At 40.0% G+C, this 14,385-nt stretch overlaps 1 protein-coding gene across 12 annotated transcripts in view; it reads right to left on the reverse strand.

Moving 5' to 3' along the window:
• Nucleotides 1-14,385, reverse strand: part of LOC105484277 (BICD cargo adaptor 1) — a 308,598-nt gene that overhangs the window by 258,555 nt on the left and 35,658 nt on the right. The gene's annotated exons all lie outside the window — the stretch shown is intronic.

Raw genomic sequence — 14,385 nt, forward strand, 5'->3', positions numbered from 1 at the left:
CTTTTAAAATAACTCGCTGTCTTTTTATTTTGAGATGGAGTCTTGCTCTGTCATCCAGCATGGAGTGCAGTGGCGCAATCTCAGCTCACTGCAATCTCTGTCTCCCAGGTTCAAGCGATTCTCCCGGCTCATCCCCGGGTAGCTGGGATTACAGGCGCCTGCCACCACGCCCGGCTTATTTTTTGTTTCACCATGTTGGCCAGGCTGGTCCTGAACTCCTGACCTCAGGTGATTTGCCCGCCTCAGCCTCCCAAACTGCTGAGATTACCGGCGTGAGCCACCGTGCCTGACCAGAACTGACTGTCTTAATAACTTCATCTTTATTTTTTTCCCAATCTAAATCAGTGCAATACCATAACCATCTATTAAACACCTGCTATGGTGGGAAGGAAGAGAATGCCGTATACCTCATGGGACACTTAGTTAATGAAAACTCCTTTTCCCTGAAGGGGGTTTTAGTCTTGCTTGAATGTATGCAGAAGTTATCTCAATCAGGGAAAAAGCACAGAACATTGTGACTTTTTTGCTCAAAGCTCTCTGAAAGTTTCCCATCTCACTCAGAGTAAAAGCCAAAGTCCTAATAATCTAGAAGCTGCTACATCATGTGGCCCCCTCTGGTCTCACCTACTATTCACCCCCTAGCTCAGTCCCCTCCAGTTACATGGTCTCCATATTGTGTCTTCTCAATGAGCCTTTATCTGACCACTCTATTGAAAATCATAACCCTCTTCCACTTCACATGCTATCTCCCTATTCCCAGGGTTTTTTCCCGCCATAGCATTTTGGACGATCTAACATGCTATCTGCTTTACTCATTCATTTTGTTTATCATCTCTCTTCCCCCACAAAACGTAGGCTCCATGAATATGGACCTTCTGTTGTGTTTGTTCTCTGCTGTATTCTCAACACCCAAATCTGACATTGAATTATTATTGTAGGAATGAATGAATGAACCATTAGTTATGTTTACACAATGACCTATCTGCTCACAGCATTACTTTGAAATCCATTTTTCAAATTTCTGAATCACACTGGCATCACAAATTTAAATACATCTTAAGATTTTTTCGCTTGGCATTGATTAATGATGACTAAAATCTCATTGGTCTAGAGTTTTCTTCATTGCTTTTTCCCGAGAAGACTTACTGTGACCATTATCTAAAAATGTAATTGTTTTAAGACCCTGGTCTAAATTTTAGCAAGTAATTGTTTGTATTGTCCCAAGCACTTCAACATGATTTACAAAAATATATTACTTATTTTGCCACAATGAAAAATAGCAGTTGATTATAAAACATGACTGGAAATAACTACAGTCATTAAGGTAGAAGACCTGAGAATACTCTTAAGAAAGGGTTCTACTTCTAAATTATTGTAAAATATTAACAAACTGAGGCTGGGTGCAGTGGTACACACCTGTAATCCCAGCACCTTTGGAGGCCGAGGCAGGTAAATGGCTTGAGTCCAACAGTTTGAGACAAGCCTGTGCAATATTGTGAGACACTGTCTCTACAAAAAATACAAAAAAATTAGCTGGGCATGGTGACTCACATCTGTAGTCCCAGCTACTCAGGAGGCTGAGGCAGGAGGATCACTTGAGCCTGGGAAGTCAAGGCTGCAATGAGCTGAGATCACACCACTGCATTCCAGCCTGGGCAAGAGAGTGAGACCCTGTCTCAAAAAAAAAAAAACAACAATAATTGACAAACTGAGATCTTCTGTTGTTGAGATCACTAGATCATAATCTGCAAGATAATAGTTAGTTTTCATTTATTTGTTCGTTTGTTTGAGATGGAGTCTTGTTCTGTCACCCAGGCTGGAGTGCAGTATTGCGATCTTGGCTCTCTGCAGCCTCTGCCCTCTGGGCTCAAGCCATCCTCCCACCTCAGCCTTTTTTTTTGTTTTTTGAGACGGAATGAGACTCTCACCCAGGCTGGAATGTAATGGAGTGATCTCGGCTCACTGCAACCTCCGCCTCCCAGGTTCAAGAGATTCTCCTGCCTCAGCCTCCCAAGTAGCTGGGATTATAGGCACGCACCACCACATCTAGCTAATTTTTGTATTTTTAGTTGAGACGGGGTTTCACCACGTTGGCCAGGCTGGTCTTGAACTCTTGACCTCAAGTGATCTACCAGTCTTGGCCTCCCAAAATGCTGGGATTACAGGCGTGAGCCACCATTAGTTTTTAATGCCAACATTAATTAAGATCTGGTATGACTTTTAAAAATTATCTATGGAGGCCAGGCGCCCTGGGTCACGCCTGTAATCCCAGCACTTTAGAAGGCTGAGGCAGGTGGATCACGAGGTCAGAGGCTCGAGACCAGCCTGACCAACATGGTGAAACCCCGTCTCTACTAAAGACACAAAAAATTAGCCAGCATGGTAGCACACATCTGTAATCCCAGCTACTTGGGAGGCTGAGGCAGGAGAATCACTTGAACCCAGGAGGTGGTGGTTGCAGTGAGCCAAGATCACATCACTGCACTCCAGTCTGGGCAACAGGGCGAGACTCTGTCTCAAAAAAAAAAAAAAAAAATTATTTATCTATGGAGCCAACAATTCAAAAGCTATTTATAATTGGTTTGGAGCACATTATATTTTTTCTTTTTTTTTTTCCTCTCTCTTTCTAATGGTCAATTTTCCTTCCTATATTTTCTTGAGATTTGGAGCTTAAAGAATCTAAGCACACCAACCTTAGCAAAAAGAAAGCCAGTTTGTGATTTAAAGGACAAAAAAAAAAATGGTCGTGCGTGCCAAAGAGATAATCTGCAAGATAATAGTATCTCCAGCTCAACAAAAGAAGTCATGTACAAGATTAAACTCATCCTGTTTCCATCCAGTAACCTCACCAAGGTCAACTTCAAAATATCCCCTAAAACCATCTACAAAGTAGCAATCAGTAAGGCTTATCAACAGAGCCCATCCTTCTTACAATATAAACCTCTTTCAATTTCAAAAATTGATGACTAAGAGCTCTTCAATAGTGGCATTTGATTCCACATTACTCTGCAGTATGCAAGAGAAAAACAAAGACCCATCATTCTGAACCTTCTATTATAGACCCACGCCAAACTGCAACAAAACATTCTTAAGGAAATTGCTACTATTATTGTACACATATTGTTATTGTTCCCATAAATGTAAATAGGTTATCATTTTCAATTCTAAATTTAAAGACAGAAACACAGCAGTTAAATATTACATTTTAGAGTAGGCTTTTTCTCCTTAAAATGTTGGAAAACAGTAAAGATATATAACCAAAAGAAGAACTAAAAGTCACCCAGAAGTTAGACATCAATCCCTCAAAAAAAATCCTTTTTAAATATTCTATTTACAAATGTGTAAAGTTGGCATAAAAACTGCAAACAGAATAAAATAAATAGACATAATAAGAGAGAACTTTTAAAAGAAACTTTAAGCAGTCCTCAAGAATAGAAAATTAAATGCACTCAAATTTAACATATATCTCTGTCTAATGCAGTTAAGTTTTTGATATTTTCTGGTTTTCAGAAAGGATTTAATGTGTTCATTTTCAGAAAGTAGAAACAACACATTTTAAAAGACTATACAATGAAGGTTTATATATTAGCTCATAACTTCCCAATTTTTTGTTTTGTTTTGTTTTGAGACAGAGTCTTGCTCTGTCGCCCAAGCTGGAGTGAAGTGGCACGATCTCAGCTCAATGCAACCTCCTACCTCCTGGGTTCAAGCGATTCTCATGCCTCAGTCTCCCGAGTAGCTGGGATTACAGGCGCATGCCAGCAGGCCCAGCTAATTCTGTATTTTTAATAGAGATGGGGTTTCGCCATGTTGGTCAGGTTGGTCTCAAACTCCTGGCCTTGTATGATCCGTCCGCCTTGGCTTCCCTAAGTGCTGAGATTACAGGCATGAGCCACTGTGCCTGGAACCAGATTTTCTTACTAAACACTTCTTCGCCCATGGGGTCATTTAGTCCTCAAGTTGGAAATATAGAAGAGGGGTTCTTCACCCTGGCTGCATCTCTAAGGGAAGAGGGATTCACATGCTGAAGCCAGGCTCCACTTCCAAGGAGTGATTTAACTCTCCCGGAGTGGCGTCCAGGCAGCAGTAGTTTTATAAATCACCCAGGTGATTCTAACATACAGTCTGTATTGAAAGTCACTGGTTCCCACCCACCTCTTCTCAGAGAAGACCTCAGGAAGATATCCAGGCTCTGCTCAAACATTTCCAATGTTGAGACCCAATACCTCATTAGAAAAATCTAATAAGCAATACACTATGTTACAGAATGGTCATTATTTCAGATATGAATGGTCATTTTTACAGAGCATGGTAACACATCACTTCCCCTAACAACTACAACAGAGTTCGCAGATCTTGGCACTTGTCCTCTTCTTAAAAATCACATTCCCCAGTCTCCACATGACTGGCTCCTTGTCATCATTCAGGTCTGGGCTCAAGTCTCACCTCCTGGGGAAGACTGCCTGATCACGCTTTCCCCAGCCAGTCTGTCTCTTCCCTCATGGCACCTCTCACAACTGAAATATGTGTGGATGTTCGTTCGTTGACTCTCTTCCCAGTCTGAAACATAAGCTCCACCCAGGCAGCTCCATCGGGTCTGTCTTGTTTAACGCTGTATCTCCAGCAAGTGGAACCACGCCTGACACAGTAGCCACTCAATACAAATTTTTGAATGAATAAATGAAACAGATGAAGAGGTAATGGGCAATCTAAAGCAAAAAGAAAGTATCGGAGTGGTATATTATGTAAATACAGTCATCCCTCAGTCTTGGTGAGGGTATGGGTATTCCAGTACCCCCTGTAGATATCAAAATCCATAGATGCTCAAGTCCCTGGGATAAAATAGTGTAATATTTGCATGTAACCTACACACATCCTCCAGTATACATTAAATCATCTCCAGATTACTTATAATACCTAATACGATGTAAATGCCATGGAAATAGCTGTTATACTGAATTATTGAGGGAACAATGACCAACAAAAGCTTGTATACGTTTAGTACAGATGCAAGTTTTTTCCAAATATTTTCAATCCAAGGTTCGTTGAATCCAAGGATGCAGAATCCAAGGATGCTGAACCCACAGATTCTGGGGACTGACTAGTTGACAATGCAGTATAAAATGTTGGACTAAGCAGGCCAGTGCGATGGCTCATGCCTGTATTCCCAGCACTTTGGGAGGCCAAGGCGAGCAGATCACCTGAGGTCAGGAGTTCGCAACCAGCCTGACCAACATGGAGAAACCCTGTCTCTGTTAAAAATACAAAATTAGCCAGGCGTGGTTGTAATCCCAGCATGCCTGTAATCCCAGCTACTCGGGAGCCTGAGACAGAAGAATTGCTTGAAACTGGGAGGTGGAGGTTGCAGTGAGCTGAGATCGTGCCATTGCACTCCAGCCTGGGCAACAAGAGCAAAACACGGTCTATAAAAAAATATATATATATACATATATATATATACACACACACACACACACACACAGGGCTAAGCGTAAATGACAAAATATAAAATCATGTGCATGTACATGTGCCCAGGTGTGTGTGAAAAGGAAGATTCTGGAGGCTGTAGACCTCCCTCAATGCAACCATGTAGCTTCAAAATGCATAGTTGCACTGAAAGCTCTCCAAATTTAGAGATACCCTCATCTTAAAGCTTTATATTACCCATTAGTTTTCTTCTGAAAATAAAGCAAAAACATAAATCAAAATAAAGTTTTGAGACATTCTGAAAACATTCCAAGTGTTTACAGTCATCAAATAGTGTGAAATGCCAAACATTAAAGCAGAAAAATCTAACCAAGTCAGAAACACCGTGCTCTGGTGGTGGGAAAAGGAGTATAAAAAACATAAACTTATGAAATTATTTGGAACACCTGGAATGATAAAATCAAAGAAATCTGAATAAGAAGGAATCTTAGAGATCATTCCAGATATACCCTTCCCAAGGATAACCCCCCATAGAGTATTCTCAGCAAGTGGCTTACTAGCTTCTCCCTTTTGGTGACAGGGAATTCATTACTTCCTAAGAAGTCTGCCTCATTCCATTACTTTACAACGATACTTGTCAGAAACTGACTTATTTTGATCCAAAATCTGGCTCCCAGTGACTCACAGGGTCTTGTTCTCCTCTCTGAAGCCAAGCACAAATGGGTCAATGAAAACAAACCTAACATATCAGTTCTACAACATAATAGGTGAGATCAGAAAATATGAATCCAGAAGAAAAGTGAGTGTGGACCAAGTGTTCAAAGACAAAGGGAACTATAAAGTGGTTAAAATATACAGAGAGAGAGAAGGTCAGGCGCAGTAGTTCACACCTACAATCCCAACACTTTGGGAGGCTGAGGTGGGAGAATCACTTGAGCCCAGAAGTTCGAGACCAGCCTAAGCAACATAGCAAAACCTCATCTCTGCAAATAATAATTTCTAAAAATTAGTTGGGCCACCTGAGCCTCCAGTAAAAATAAAATCAGGTGGGTAAAAAAAAAAAAAGCCAGTATGGTGGTGTGCACCCGTGGTCCCAGCTACCCTGGAGGCTGAGGTGGGAAGATCACTTGAACCTGTGAGGTTGAGGCCACAGTGAGCCGTAATCGCACCACTGCACTTCAGCCAGGGTGACAGAATGAGACTCCATCTCAAAATTATATATGTGTGTGTATATATATATATAGAGAGAGAGAGAGGGGGACATAGCACAAGTGCTAAAATAAGGTGGATTATCTTGGCTAGAACTGAGTGACCAGAGTGGAAAAAGAAAGGAGAAAAAATATGTAAAACAGACGACGGAAGATCCCTGAAGCCTAGGTGAAAATTACTGCAACTAGGCAAAACTATTCTGTACTTTGGAAAACTATTGAATGAATTTGAAATGTAAAGGACAGGCGGTAAATAAGCAGAACAGATAGCTCTAAAATACAGCCATCTCAGAGATTTAGAGCTGGTAAAAAAAAAAAATCATAGAGATTATGTATTGCAACACCTTAATTTTATAGACATAATTAAATCCCAAGAGGAAAAGGTATCAATTTCCATTTTCATATTCCCCTCCATTGTAATAAGAACACCTTCACTGAACATTTTCCTCTTTTGTACCCCTTTCTCCCCACCTCCTGCACAGCATGCTGAATCTGAGATGTTGTATAAGATCCTAACTATTTCAAAACTCAGCTTTCAGAGGGCAAAGAAGGGATAACGTAATAAAGCCCAACTGCCTGAATCATCCTGGCTTGCCACCAAGACCCAGAATGGACAGGATGTGGTCACACTGCAGGACTGGCTCTTGCTGGCCATGGAAACCAGCCAGGTATTCTGCTGATACACGTATCTCCATCAGCAGCCAACAAGACAAGGAATCAAAATCACTGCTAATTCACCCACAAAACTGTCCATCTTTTCCCCTGGTACCATTGCATGGGTCTGCTATAGGGCAACCAAATTCCATCAGTTTCTTTTACGCAAACCTACACCTTTTTCTCTTTCACTTACCATCCATGCTACCCTCAGGGTACCATTTGCACCACCTTCCCACATCCCCAGGGTCACCCAAACTCTAAGCTTCTCTGGTTTTCTTCCCTAATCGGTCTCATTTTCTTCGCACTTCACTAGTGCTTTAAAAATGCAGGCTTGTCTCAGAAATACCTGCCTTTTGAAAGGACATACTACTAAATTTAAAACACCAGGCTGCAAGATCCTGTTTTTATAAAAACAAAGGAAGAAAACAGCAAAAAAAGAAAAGAAAAGAAAAAAAAAAAAAAAAACACCACACACACAAAAACCCTGACTATATGTTTAAAGACATTTAAAACAAGTACAGAAGAATACTCAGCAAAGTGTTAACAACACAGACAGAACTGTGGGAGAAGAAGGGAAAACTATTAATTTATATATGCTTTTCTCTAGCTTGGAGTACTGCAATAAAAACTGTCATGATTACACAATTGTAATTCTTAAAAAGCAAACTCTTGAAATGAAAAATGGAAAAGGCTGGGTGCAATGGCTCCTGCCTGTAATCCCAGCACTTTGGGAGGCTGAGGAGGGAGAATCGCTTGAGGCCAGGAGTTCAAGATCAGCCTGGGCAACACATCGAGACTCCCCTACCTCCCACACCCCTCACCAAAAGAAAAGAGGGGAAAAAAAACCATTTAAATTAAAACTGCTAACGCATCTTCAGTAAAGATTAAATAAGATTAATAAAGATTAGTCAGTGAGCAGTGAGGACTGTTGCTCCCAGCCCCCATAACCCTAAAGGGTGAGTAGGGACTGCCTTCTTAGACCTCACTGTCCCCAGTCAGCTTCTTTGCCCATTGTTTGTTTTCATTTTTCCTAATTTAGAAAGCAATCAAACTAACTGGTGAAAACATTATTAAATTGTTTATATCCCGCACTCTAGAAATTAGGCTTCTATAAAATAACAACCAATTGCACAAATTAATTTTTTTATTAAATTGAAAGTTAGCCTGTAATCCTAGCACTTTGGGAGGCCAAGACAGGCGGATTGTTTTAGCTCAAGAGTTCTAGACCAACCTGGCCCACATGGCAAAACCCCGTGTCTACAAAAAAAAAACACAAAAATTAGTCGGGCATGGCAGTGTGCGCCTGTAGTCCCAGCTACTTGGTGGTTGAGGCACAAGGACTGCTTGAGCCCAGGAGGTCAAGGCTGCAGTAAGCCACAATCACACCACTGCACTCCAGCCTGGGTGTCAAAATGAGACCCCATCTCAAAAAAAGAAAAAAAAAGAAAGTTGAGTATCTGAATCTATCATGCAATGCGTGCTTCCCCAGCAAAGAAAACATGAACTAAAAGGACTTATGTGGCTGGGCACGGTGGCGCACGTCTGTAATCCCAACACTTTACTAGGGCAAGGCAGGCAGATCGCTCGAGCTCAAGAATTTGAGACCAGCCTGGGCAACATGGTGAAATCCTCTGTCTGCTAAAAGTACAAAAATTAGGCTGGTCGCGGTGGCTCACGCCTATAATCCCAGCACTTTCGGAGGCCAAGGTGGGTGGATCACGAGGTCAGAAGATCGAGACCACTCTGGCCAACAAGGTAAAACCCCATCTCTACTAAAAAAAATACAAAAACTAGCCGGGCGTGGTGGTGGCTGAGGCAGGAAAGTCACTTGAACCCGGGAGGCAGAGGTTGCAGTGAGCCGAGATTGTGCCACTGTGCTCCAGCCTAGGCAACAGAGCGAGACTGTCTCGAGAAAAAAAAAAAAAAAATTATTCAGGCATGGTGGCAGGCACCTGTAGTCCCAGCTATTCAGGAGGCTGAGGCAGGAGAATCACTTGAACCTGAAAGGTGGAGGTTGCAGTGAGCTGAGATAAGGCCACTGCACTTCAGCCTGAGTGATAGAGCAAGATTCCATCTCAAAAACAAAAAATTTATCCAAGCGTGGTGGTATGCTCCTGTAGTACCAGTTACTTGGGAGGCTGAGGCAGGAGAATCGCTTGAACTCAGGAGGCGAAAGTTGCAATGAGCTGAGATCATGCCACTGCACTCCAGCCTGGGAAACAGAGTGAGACTCAGTCTCAAAAAAAAAAAAAAAAAAAAAATTAGGCATGGTGGCATGGGTCTGCAGTCCCAGCTCCTTGGGAGGCTGAGGTGGGAGGATCACTTGAGCCAGGATGGTTGAGGTTGCAGTGAGCTGTGACAGCACCACCGCACTCCAGCATGGGTGACAGAGAGAGACCCTGTGTCAAAAACAACAAAAACTCATGTAACTTGAGCATCAGTTTCACCCTCTAAAACTGCTCTGCCCCATAATACCTTCCTTTGTAAATAGAACCACCTCCTATCCAGCCTGAGAAGATTCTCAACTCCACTGTCTTCCTCACTTTCCACATATAGTAACATCCAATGCCTGTTCCACCCTACCTCCCAAATAGCTCTTAGATGTGCCCCCTCCTCACGATCCCTACTGCCACTGCCTATCCCACTGCACAGCCTCAGTCCACCCATTACAACCATCACCATAACCTTCTATATTGCGTTTGTAGACTAGGCAGAGATGTTTCACACTCTAAGGCAGTACGACGCAGTGGAAAAAAAAGTGGGCTTCTTCCAAGTTTCATCACTTGGTCTTGTGGCCCTGGGAAGAGACCTAAACCTCTGTAAGACTCAGTTTCCTCTTCTGTATAATGCAAGCAACACTTACCTTGTGTAAGGATTGCTGCATGAATTACAGGCAAGGCTTGTAAAGAACCTAGTTCTAAATGGAGCCTTGTACATTAAGTCAATGCTTTATTATTTTTATTATCTTTTTATCAGTAAAAATGAGTAGTAAGCCCTCTGAATTGTTTTGAAGACTGGTAAAATTAAACACAGTGACTGTTTCATTTATTTTCAATGGCTCCACATCCCCAAGACAAAGACAAAATGTGGCCATGGCCCTTTCCCAATTGCATCTCCTGCCACTTGACTTTACATGCATTCTCCTTTAGCATAATGAATTATTTAATACTAAGACTATGAAGCCCTTCATGCCCTCCTCTCCTCAAAGCCATAATTACAGGTGGAATCTTATGTGTGGGCAAGTCCTTTATGTATATTTCAACATGCAAGTAATTAATTACCTTATTTTCAAATTTGGAAAGCAATATCCATGAGTACAAGTATATTTAAGGGGATGATAGGGCAAAATATTTGCAAGCAAAAAGTTCTGAAGAAATCTTCAAGCCATTGCTGTCATACATACTCACATAAACATGGGGAATGTGATAAAAGATGATAAATTCTTGCTAAGTTATATCTGAGAAATAACTTTGCCAGAGACGAAATCTTGATTTGAAATAAAAAGAACGGGACAGGCACAGTTGCCTGTAATCCCAGCACTTTGAGAGGCTGAGGCAGGTGGATCACCTGAGGTCGGGAGTTCAAGATCAACCTAACCAACATGGAGAAACCCCGTCTCTACTAAAAATACAAAATTGGCCAGGTGTGGTGGCACATGCCTGTAATCCCAGCTACTCAGGAGGCTGAAGCAGGAGAATCACTTGAACCTGGGAGGTAGAAGTTGCAGTGAGCCGATATCACACCATTGCACTCTAGCCTGGGCAACAAGAGTGAAACTCCATCTCAAAGAAAAAAAAAAAAAAAAGAAGGGGTAGTGCAAGTTAGAGCAACTGGGTCCAGAAAAAAAGAGATGTGATTGAAAGCGATGATGTTTGTTTGTTGAGGTTGTTTATAACAGTTTCCAAAAGCATATCTTAATGTATTTTAGATTTTAAGATTAATTTGATGATAAATGTAAATATATTTTCTTTAAAAACATCGAGACCATCCTGGCTAACACAGTGAAACCCCATCTCTACTTAAAATACAAAAAATTAGCTGGGCGTGGTGGCGGGCGCCTATAGTCCCAGCTGCTTGGGAGGCTGAGGCAGGAGAATGGTGTGAACCCGGGAGGTGGAGCTTGCAGTGAGCCGAGATTGTGCCACTGCACTCCAGCCTGGGTGAAAGTGCGAGACTCCATCTCAAAAATAAAATAAAATAAAAAAATAAAAACAATGAGAGAAGTTAAAAATCATAGTTCAGGTCAATTAAGTATTAACTTTCTCTTTATGTTTATTTATAGATTGGAAAAGAAATCTGGGGTTTTTCTTGCCATATGATTTCGTGATTTAGAACTTAAAGATGTAAAAGAAACTAACAATCTTTCTAAGCATCTGAAGGGAAAACGATTCTGCTTAAAGATGAATCTAGGTAATTAAATGGCATTCATCAGGTCACCAATGTGACAGGCTCTAAAACTGTATAAGTACATATTTTTGTGTTGAATGATTTAACTATAACCCTGAAAAAGCATAGAGTTGGCTACAAAAGGAAAAGCTGCCCAATGTCCAGAAAGTGCTTCTTCAGCAGCTGGTAACTATCCTTGGTGTCAGGGTTGACAAAATGAGCAAGAAAATGGGTTGAAGCTCATTAGTGCATAGTTTACGGTATCCAAGCTGCAAAACTTTTCTAAAGCTGTCTCACAGATACATTTCCTTTTTAAAATGCCACCAGTAATGCTGAATCATTCCTTTCTAAAGGGGCTCTTTTTCAACTTTACAACATTTTAAATTTCAACCATTTTTAAGTTCAAAAAAACTCTTAAGTTTCAGATCTAGGGTATTTTTATATATGTATATTTTTAGTTTTCAGGTTATTTTGGAGCTATGACTCTTCTTCAAACACTATTCTGGCCTGGGTGACAGGCTCACAGTGCTGATTTACGTACATCCCAAACATATAATCAGCCAGGCCCTGAGCATAACTGGGTGTGGGTGACCCTCACTCAGGTCATTGAAGAGCAAGTGTTACTTGTGAAATCACAAAACCAGACTCAAGTATTCCAGTGGACATACTGCTCTGTCCAGCTGCCCAAAGAATCATGAAAAGGAGAACATTCTGATGATGTCAGAAGTCATCCTTTTTTCAAATCCTTAGTGTTTTTCTTTCAAATGTGGTCTTTTGTGAGCTGAATTACAGTAGTCCATGCAGAGCACTAAACAACATCAGGCCAGGTCAAAAAACAATTGAGTTAAGAGAAGAAATAACTAGGAAAAAAATTTAATGAATTTCATCTTCTTGATTTTGCACATCTTCAGGCAACACTGCCCACTTGCATTATTGTCACAGCAGTACCTAGCCTGGGAAGGAAGGTAGCAACATTGGTGGGCACTGACTCTGGAAAACAAAATGACCTGCAAAGACTGAGCCATGTTGCTACATTGCAAATTACTAATGTCCAACTTGGACTTAATACAGTAGTTTTCTGTTGACATTCCCATAAACTGGTTCAATTATTTTTAAATAAATCATATTTGTTCAAAGATCCCAGAAATAAGCCAGATTTATTTTATGCTTGGCTTTATAGATACAATGTAACATAATTTACTATATACACCTGATAATGAGCAAAACTTCCTTTTGAAAAATCAAAACACTCACAAAATATATTTTTCAAAACTGACTTCTATATAATATTAGTGTTGGAACACCTCAGTTTGCACAATTATTTTGGATTTACTTTTCATACAAGAAATATTACTTGAAATCGATTTAACTAATTTAAGTTATATTTCCAACTAAAGTATATTCCATGTTTAAAGAATAAAAATAATAGACCTCACTATCAAATAATCAACTATAATAATTATTACCTAAAATACATTTTTATATAACTGTATAAACCAGTTTTTTAGGAATCTTGAATTTCACTTATGCTAAATGCAACTGAAAATAAGTATATTAAAAGAATCATTTAGTAAAAATAATGCTGATAAATTTTTATTAACCTCCTGCTATACAGAACAAAATACACATTAAAATATTTATAGAAAAAATTTTAGCTGGTATTTGCATCATTCTGTATTAAGAAACCGCAGTTACATTATTCCTAAAAAACATTTTTTTCACATTTTTCTAATTACTGCTGGTGAAACTAATACAGGTAGTTTTATTAACATCTGTCACTTCCTATACATCCTAATTTTCTTAGTATTTCTCTAACACTAACCAATATTGACTACTGAACGCTTGACAAAAGTGTGCCTTCTTCTGGTACAAACTGATTCTTTCATAAAATATTTCATGCCCACCATGTGCTAGCTTTTGTGTTAAAGACTTTGGATGCAAAGCTCACAGTGTAGCAAAGGCAAAACACAATTGCATTAAGGTTTGCTATGCAAGGTAAGTGCAATGACAGAAATATCCCTAGAAGGATTGTTTAAATCAAGCAGGAAAGTCAGTAACAGGTACATTTCATTAAATTAAGCCCATCTCCTTTATCAAGAAGGTGATGGCTTACCACTTTCTGGTTTGCACTTCCCTGTCTTGGCAAAGCAGTGTTGATAGGTATAGACAGCATCAAAACATCTCTGAGAATTACAGTCATCATCCTGCTTCCTCACTTCATGAGGTTTAGCATCACTGCATTTAAATATGTCAGCCTAATCTAAGTTGGAAAATATAAACAACTCCAGCGGTTGTTAAGACCAGACAGGTACATGGTAAGTAAAACATGAACTAGAAATGTACAGCCTGACACACACAAAAATTAGATTCCTAGCTGGGATTTTTAATCATAGGTGGTACATTTATTTTTTGGTAGACAGGCATCCAAATAAAATAAGACATATCTACAAGTATAAATGCTTACCATATTACATACTAAATTGGAAGGCAAGTTGATTCATTATGTCATAAATCACATTTTTTTAACTGTAACAGCATAAAATAAGACCCCTCCCAAGAAAAACCAAACTCATAAGAAATAGATTTGTGATATTATATGCCAAACAATAATTAACATTTAAATGTCAATATGCACCTAAAAATAAGGACTTGACGCATAGAAAAGGAGTGTATATTACATTTAAATTTATAAGCGGCTACTTGCTAC

Source organism: Macaca nemestrina, chromosome 10, assembly GCF_043159975.1.
Source record: "Macaca nemestrina isolate mMacNem1 chromosome 10, mMacNem.hap1, whole genome shotgun sequence".
Taxonomy (NCBI): domain Eukaryota; kingdom Metazoa; phylum Chordata; class Mammalia; order Primates; family Cercopithecidae; genus Macaca; species Macaca nemestrina.